The 9,485-nt window shown below is 35.1% G+C and overlaps 1 long non-coding RNA gene across 1 annotated transcript; it reads left to right on the top strand.

Moving 5' to 3' along the window:
- Positions 1-1,740: 1,740 nt before the first annotated feature.
- Positions 1,741-2,576, top strand: LOC131737069 (uncharacterized). The gene is made up of 3 exons (XR_009328636.1): positions 1,741-1,832; positions 1,934-1,995; positions 2,094-2,576. It is a non-coding gene; the product is annotated as an uncharacterized LOC131737069 (long non-coding RNA).
- Positions 2,577-9,485: the final 6,909 nt, after the last annotated feature.

The raw sequence follows: 9,485 nt of genomic DNA, 5'->3' as shown, positions 1-9,485 counted from the left end.
ACTACAGAAGCTGAAGGGCGCTACGTACTAAATATCTTCGTAGTTCCAGCCATTTCAAGCCAACAAGGGGAAGGGAGTTTGGAATTGAAGTCTTTTTTAATAGATTGTCTTTGTTTGGAGACGGTAAACTTTAAAACTGTGAGTCAAGCAGTGGTGGAAACAATTCAGAAATACGGAATTCCTTTTGATAAAATGACTGCTTTTGTTACAGACAATGCTGCATATATGAACAAAACCTGGGCACTGTTTCTGAATGCAGTGCACGTAACATGCACTGCACATCTCCTCAACTTTGTGGGTGATACCTGGGGAAAAACATTTGGAAAAGTAAATGAACTTGTTATTGCTGTAAAACATGCTTTCACTGCCTGCCCTACCCGCAAAACATGGTTTTGTCAATCACTGCAGGAAAAGGGGAAAGCGACTGCCATTCCACCTTCACCGGTAATCACACGGTGGAACAGCTGGTTTGAAGCTGTCCATTTTCATGCCAGTCACTTTAAGGATTATGTGGATTTTTTTGAGGAGGACTGTGAGCGAAGCAGTAGCTTATCTGTTGAAGATATGGTCACCTTAAGTATATAAATAAAATAAAATAAATAAAAGCAGATGTTGCAGCAATAGAAGCGTTTGCACCAAGAATAATGGCAACTCTCACTGCTTACGAAAAACCAGAAATCAGATCACATAATGTGACAAATGATTTGGCCGATCTTGCCAGTTGGGCAAAGTCTTTCAGTGACACGACTGACAATGTGCTAGCTCAGAAAGCCCTCCACGAAAACAGCAATAAAATCGAAACCTACATGACTGGATCTGCACGATTCTGTCAACCCACTGCCAATTTATTCAAAGCCTGCCGAGTGTTTGATACCAATCAAGCCAAATATCTTGACCTTGAATCACTAGGTGTATTTGAGGCTGTTCCCATGTTTGAGGACAACACATTAGCAAAAGCGGAGTGTAGTAGTTACAGCAGTGCAGTTTCTGAAATGAAATGCCTTAACATTGTGGAATTTGGGGTTGATTTAAAAGATCGCTTTCCAAATCTGGCAGTAATAGCTCTGAGTTTATCGGTGCGAGCTAACAGTGCGAGATATCGTTTTCGTCTTACAAAGATATCTTGCGAGATGACAGACGCTGGCGATGTACAAAATTCTGTTTCAGAATCCAGGATAGCTCTAACTGTAAATAAATTGCCATTTTACACACTAACAATAATTCTTGTCAGTAGTTAAAACTATATTATAACTTTTAAACCCCGGTGAAGTTAGGTTGATATAGGATATTGGATATTTGGGTAGACAAAACACTCATATTTCACCCAATGAAAGATGCTATGCTAAGGAGTAATTTAAGCCATGTCTCATTGATTTGTGAGTTAGCAATCTTTAGTTATGAACATGAAAAATACGCATTCATATTCACTTTACATTGTACAGTAGGTTACGTCATATAATGGTACATAGCTCCTACATAAAAACTCGCAAATAACTGCTATTTCACCTCATGAACATCTTGATGCTAATGAGTAAATTATCAATTATTTGCAAGATATTCAGAGAAACAAGCAAATATACCAAAATGTTCCTTCTTTACTATGGTATATGCTTGTATAACTGGTAAATTACTAATGATTTTTTAAAATTTTAAATTATCTATGTATTAAAAAAAATAAAAATGATACTGCTGTTTGAGGTTTCAATATTTTTTATTGTTTTTGTTTCAGTTTGCTGAATGCCTAATAAACAATGACATCGATGGATTGCAATATATTACTGAAAGTGCTGAAAACCGGATGGTCATTGCCAGTAACATTTTGAGATGGTCAGGTATCTATTCAGGTTGTTGTATGTGGTAAACGATAGATCAATTCTGTGTGAAATACTATTCTTAATTCTTAATTGGTCACATTTTTTTTTTCTTTTAACAGATGATATAGCTAATGCTTATGCTGTATGTGGAACTAAGAAAGAAAAGTCCAACACAAAATGGGTAGGTTGAAAAATTAAAGGATGATTGAGTGTTATTATCCAATAAAATACATGGAATGAATTGACATACAATTAACCTGTCTATTTTGAAAATTTTAGATTGGCTGTGACGTGTGCCATCGCTGGTTCCATGATGCCTGCTTAGATGCTAGACTAGCAGAGGGAGCTCTCTTGCAAAGTGAAAAATGGAAATGCATAGCGTGCACAGAACAATGCGACAAGAAGAGTACTGAGGCATATATTTAAAGTATTGATGCACATTTTTCATATTTGCAGACCGTGGATTAGCATAGGATCTAAAGACTTACAGCATGCATTTTTCTTTCTGTTCACACGAATTTCTCAAGCATTGTATTAAGACTTGCTGTATAAGCAACATATTTGGGCATCAACAAACATGCCATTTCTATATAAATTCTCTACATTTTAGAAAACGTTTTGTTTGTTTAGTTTTAGGAATATCATCACGTTTCAAAGTAAAACCTGGCGTTTATTATTATTATTATTATTATTATTATTATTATTATTATTATTATTATTATTATTAGTCGTAGTACTCGTAGTACTTTTCTTGCTGTTCTTGTTCTTATCCCCATTCTTGTTTTGTATAAAATTTAAAAACATATAGTACCCTAATCGTGTTTTGTCATTTGATGCTACACATTTATTTGCTGTCCTATTTCTCTAACCTGATACTTGCAAGTTTTCTCACACGTTAACATTATAAACCACAGGAGGGATGCCTTGGCAGCTGCAGTTCTTTAATGGGGGGAAGCGATACCAAAAGTATATGTGTGTGTATATATATATATATATATATATATATATATATATATATATACACACACACACACACACACACAGAGCAAGAATTAAGAATTAATGCATTTTGTCCATTTGCTGCAAAGGCACTACATTATATTCGCTTGTGCACATTAAAAAAAAAAAAAAGTGACGCAGGGTATTACTTGGAGCTTGTATATTTCGTGTTCATAAAACGAGACTAATAACAATGCAATATGTATGCATGAAATAGCATTCTTTTGCGAGTTTTTATGTAGAAGTTATGAACCATTATGCGCCGTAGCCTATATGTCCAATGTAAAGTGAATATGAATGCATATTTTCCGTGTGCATAACTAGAGAACTCGCAAATCAATGAGTCATGGCTTAAATTACTCCTTAGCATGCCATCTTTCATGACAAGTATGTTTGGACACATACATGTCTGTCTTGCTGGTGGGAAGAGGCTCTGCTGCATCACTCTTTCAGATCTGCAGTGAATAGAGTCATTTCTTGTCACCAGGGCAACATTCATCATTATAGTGGAACTGGTAAAGGAAGATATGCAGCCAAAAAGTGCATCCAAACATGCACGTGCATCGCCATTTCACGTGTAAATTGCCCTGCATGGAAACCCCATGATAGTTAAGGTTTGAACGAAGGTACTATTCAAAGTCGATTTTACAACCAGCTCTAAAGGAGGGTAAAACCCCACCAATATGCCCGAAAATGTTTATGTGTGGTCGGATTGGCAGGCATACAGAGTGGCATAAACTGCTGGGGAAACTAATAATCATTTTTTAATTTAGGATATACGATTTTCATTTCCCCCCTCTCACTTTTGTTGTTATGGTACAGTCAGGAGTTCAATGATACCGTTCCATTCCACAAACAAATCTGTGTTCCTGTAGGTATTAAAACTCAATTTATCTGTGCTTTAAAATAATAAAACGTGAAAAATGAAAGTGACCCTGTGTATAGTGGTACTTATTATACAATTAAGATTAAACTGGTGGGGATGCAACCTCTAGCATGTAGCTAGTACAGCAATTGCAAGCAACGACACTGTTACAGTACAGATTCAGAGGTAGGTACTGATGTCAACATTTAGCAAAGTTTAACAATAACAAAATGTTGGTTGACAGCAAGACATAAATGATAACATGCTCCTGTTTACAGTTTTTAAAAGAATATTCCGAAATGAAAATGATTTTGTAAAGACATGAATTTTTCCTACCAAAAATTACTTATTTGGTATGTCACTTGTGCTGAGATTTATATAGCAGCATTTTAAAATTCAAACACTGAATTAATTATCCCCCATATTGTTTATTAGTTTAGGGACCTCTAAACTATATTAGTTTATTAAAATTATATGACATTGCACTTCTAGACACCGTGTTCATGTGTTATTTGTGTATATTATTTATTATATTTGTATATTTTTTGTATAGTTATATCTGTATTACATTTGTTGTATTATAGCATATTCTATATATTACCAGATTTATTCAGTGCCATTTTAAAATTCAAACACGGAATTATTTATCCCCCATACTGTTTATTAGTTTATTAAAATGATAAGATATTGCAATTAATATAGCACTTGCCAATTTCAAGCTTGACAGAGTTGTAATTGATAGGAAAACATTTTAAACTCTGGCAATTGTGTTCCACAAAGAGAAAACCATCAGCCATGGACACTATGTTGCCTGGGTGTGAAAAGATGAGCAATGGTTTCAAAGTAAAGATACACAATGCACACAACGCATCACACTGCTTAAAAACCTGCATGATTCTTGCATTATATTTCTAGAGAGAGTGGACAGAGCCATACAACATGAAGAATAACCTCCCTCAGCACTACTGTTCAAATTTGTCCCCACCTCTCTAGCCTCAGGTACAGTCATTGCTGTCTCCACCTCTCCAGCCTCAGGGCAGGGATTAACATTTTTCACATTTGATTTGGCTTCAATAAATCTGGCTTTTAAAAAAAAACAACTTACATACTTGGTGTGTGTTTCTTTCTTCTGTGCTATTTAGTGTTTCAAGTTGTGTTTCCACCACTACATTATGTGACAGATGTGGTTGTTTGATTTTCCAGGATGCCTTCTGCAAAACAATGGAAATTTAATGGCAAAAACTTTGTTAAAGTAACGTTAAGGTTTGGTTGCAAAAGTCCAAAAGGTTGGGAAATTGCAAGTTAAGGTAGCCACGCAACCTTAACTCTGCACCCTTATGTGTATGTTTCCTGTCACATTTGACATCACTAAGCACATGACAAATTCTCCCTGAAGACTGTCCATATGGACATAACACTGGGAAATCATAGTCCTTGTGAGTGGTAAAATGTAACTGCATTAGCATTCCCACAATGTGTGCTTTATCGAACAACAGAATTTCTTGTACTCAGAAATGTGTAATTCATGTTGAGGTATGTAGTGATGAGTATTAGATTAGGGTTGGAAAGGAGTACCTGAAAACAAATAGGACATGCAATATGCAAACCCTACATGTATGTTAACACTTTCCATTACATTTCACCGAAAAGGCGCCAGTGAAAGGGTAAAGGGGTCTACTATAGTACTGTATGGTATATTGTTGATACATGTGTGCTGTGGTACATGAAGCAGTGTTTTATGTCTCTTGTAAGCATAACATCCACACACTACATTCCACCTCTTGTTTAAGTAATTCATTGAGTAGCGTTAAATTTTCACAATGGTGAAAAGGAGCCGCAGCTGCTCAAAGTGTTGCTGATAAACTGAGATAACCTAAAAAATAAACAAGCAGCAATTGATTTTCTCCATGCTGTTCGTGCATTGGATCCTAAACAAATAGGTGCTGTTTGTACAGATTATGAAACTGTGAAACCGCAATTCAAGCTGTCCACCGACTGCAGCATGGAATGGCCAGTGTATTTAGGGATTGCCAAAGACACGATTGGAGACGTTGAGGATCCCATTTACTTCTGGATGGCTGTTGAAGATCGGGTTCCCAACCTGGCAAAACACGCAGTGGTTATCCTCCAACTGCCTGTAAATTCAGCTGACGTGGAAAGAAGTTTCAGCAAACTTGGAGTTCTTTTCTGTGCTCAGTGCCAACGTCTGAAATACAAATGACAATTCTAGTAATTCTAGTAATTTTATTTTATTTTAATGATTGAAGGCACTGCTCGGCTTTGAACTTGTTTAAAAATCGTAAATATATCAATAAAACAATGTGTTCAATTAATTTAACTCAAGTTCAGCGTTTCATTTTAATCGCAGATTTGTATGTTTTGTTTTGTTTTTTAATCTGAGAATTTTTTTTTTATCACAGAAAACTAGGATCCCTGATGATGATGTAAATCTTCTATACCGGGCTTTACGTTCTCTTTACCGATTTTCTTTTGAAAGTCTTTTGCATAAAATAAAATTGAAAAAACTCCATCTTGACGCTTCTGTGTTACAGTTGATGACAGTTGATACCATGGTTACCATTGTACATATTGCGTCATTTCTGTTATCTACAGGGATTTATGCATTTTGTGGGGACAACTTGGCCTGCTTTCATTATTGGGCTGTTTATGTACCATGCTGACACGGTATGGAAATAACATTCGTGGAAACGAGGTATAATTAAAACTTGTGCTGGCTACACAAAATTGTGTAATTTGCTTATATGTTTTAATCCCTCACCGTTTAAAATAATTTTGTATGTATTCGGCATGTTTTTTTTAAATTTATTTATTCATGTATTGATTGTAAACCTATATGATTCATGAAAAAAATTCTCAAAAGCGCTAATTCTCTATTTCATTTAATAAATGCATAGTAAAAGAATGTGCGATGGGGTATCGCAAAATATATTATTTTTATTATTTGTTTATTTAGCAGACACCTTTATCCAAGGCAACTTACAGAGACTAGGATGTGTGAACAATGCATCAGCTGCAGAGTCACTTACAATTACATCTCACCCGAAAGACGGAGCACAAGGAGGTTGAGTAACTTGCTTAGAGTCACACAATGAGTCAGTGGCTGAGGTGGGATTTGAACTGGCGACCTCCTGGTTACAAGTCCTTTTCTTTAACCACTGGACCACACAACATAAAACAATGAATTAATAATGAATAGAGCCAAATGTACATGTTTTATTGATGCTGCTATTAAGTTTGTTTTTGTTATTTTTTTAGCAGACGCCTTTATCCAAGGTGACTTACAGAGACTAGGGTGTGTGAACTATGCATCAGCTGCAAAGTCACTTACAACTACGTCTCACCCGAAAGATGGAGCACAAGGAGGTTACGTGACTTGCTTAGGGTCACACAATGAGTCAGTGGCTGAGGTTGGATTTAAACCGGGGACCTCCTGTTTGTTATATAGTAAATATAGTAAACAAACAAAAACAAGATAAATACACAGTCCAAGTGTTTGTTCTGTAGGTCCCATTCAACAGAGGTGGATGAGGAAGACAAACACCTCTGTCACATGGACAGCCCTAGAAGAACAAAGGGAGAATGAGGCAGCAGGTCAACAATGTTAGGCCAGCACAGAGTTCTCCTGCCCAAAGTCCATTAGTGTCGCAAGTACTACAAGGAGCTGATGACAGCTCCTCGATCCTGGAGCCAACGCCACATCATTGAGGAGAACTCTGATGCCCTTTAGCCATTCCTTCGGCTGCAACATATATACATGTATATGTGTGTGTGTGTAATTTATTTTTCTTGTTATGTAAAGACTACATTTCAGTTTAATTAAAAAAAATAACTAAAAAAAAAACATTTCAACTAACATCCAGTGTCTTTTTTGTTGTTGTCTTATGCAAGGAAATAATTTGATAATACGGGGTACGTGTACTGTAGGGGTCCCTACTATTAGCGACATTTTTCTTTTATATCGACTTAACGTTATTAAATAAAACTAGACAAAAAGCAAATAAAAAAGAATTCGAAAATTGTCCTAATTGGAAAATAAAAAATGAACTTCTGTTTAATGTTGAAAGATGTCTGTTATTGATTCAGTATAAAGTGATTTTGCTAATAGTAGGGACCTCTAAACTACATTGTAGTCAATACTACATAACTTATGCGCCACTCCCATCAATGGATGGTTTTAGAGTGAACTCAGGCATTTACAAAGATGTGTCCTCTTTCTGCAAAAAAAAAAATGTTTTAAAATTAGAAAACAAAAATACTTGGATAGCCTACAAAAAAAATGAGTATATGTAATTCAATGTCTATCATGGTACATAATTTAAATCAATACGTATAAAAAAGGTGCTCCCTGATCTGTCTCACAGTAAGGGCAACTGGAGCGTCTTCCGGAGTTCGACTTTGAAAAACGAAATTTCAAGTTTTTATTTTTTTCTCACATGGCCCCAGGGCTCTTCCATACACAAAAGCTATACTTTTTGTGCAATATTTTATCATTCTCTTTAATGATTAAAATGACAGCTTTTTTAAAATCCTCTACTGTTCAAATCAACTGAATAGACATCAAGGTTTTAATAGCTTGCTTTTTTTTGTTTTTTGAGAATATTGCAGTCTACTGATGCTAAAATCAACTATTTTTTATTACTATGGTGACAGATGTTTTTTTTTTTTTATTTTAGCTGCCAGCTGTTTTGGACACAAACTATCTATTGAACTACTCTGATGCAATGTTTCATGTACAACAACTATTCTTTGCCATTCTGCAGTGACACAATGAGTTGTTTATTTCAATAAAGGCATATTTGCTTAAATAATTCACAAATACTATGTCAAAAGTCTACTAATTCGTTTTTAATTAATTGTACTCATTTTTCGTTGTGTAAGATTTCAAGTGCAATTATAGCAAGTGCAATTATCTACAAAAAAATGTATATTTAATAATCCAGCTCAATCAACACATAAGAATAACAATAAACAAACAGTATATTATGCTTGTGGTGCATATAAGTGAGATAAAGAAATATTTTTTATACTTACTTAAAAATATGGCATAAAAGGGGTCAACAATAAAGAAAAGGGAGCATAAGGCACATTGTACTTGTACTCTCAAGCTGCATGCCAAGGAATTGTGGAAAACAAATTGCTGTATTGGTATTTTGTATGCAGGTAATCACTTCCCTTGAAATCCCTAGTTCATAAACCCAGCTGAGACACATTAGAATTAATTATATCTGATGTGTAAATGTCCGGTGAAAAGAAGGCTATTTTTAATTACTCCCAAATTGTAATGGAAACAATGCATTAGTAACAACAGTGCAAATTAAAACAGAAATGCAGAGGGATAATTGGTTCCAAATTCCTCAGTAAAACTTACTCTATTGTGACACCTAGTTATGATTTTTTTTTTTTTTATTATTATTTATCTTGCATAATTCTTTTAAAGCAAAATAAATGACATGTTCGATGAAACTCTGCTCTCTTTGGTTTGCAAGAAAATATGTATTACATTTCTGTCCGGAGGGATACTAATTACAAACTTAAATTTAAAGATGCTGAGCCTTATAAAATTCAGTTTCAGTTTTCTAGACATCAAAGGGATTCCTTTCAGGCAAAGGGGAGCTTCACTGTATGATATGCCATGCAGACCATTCATCCATCAGCCTATGTTTGTCAAGTAAAAATGACAGTAGATTAAAATTCAGAACAAATGGAAAAAATACGGTGTTGATTTTTGTAATCAGACCCCATTTGAGACTTGTATTACTACAGGGGTACTCAACCAATTTTGAATC

The sequence above is a fragment of the Acipenser ruthenus genome, chromosome 4, assembly GCF_902713425.1.
Source record: "Acipenser ruthenus chromosome 4, fAciRut3.2 maternal haplotype, whole genome shotgun sequence".
In the NCBI taxonomy this organism is placed as follows: domain Eukaryota; kingdom Metazoa; phylum Chordata; class Actinopteri; order Acipenseriformes; family Acipenseridae; genus Acipenser; species Acipenser ruthenus.
Note: the sequence above shows the minus strand (reverse complement) of the source record. Positions and strands in the feature narration are given on the sequence as shown.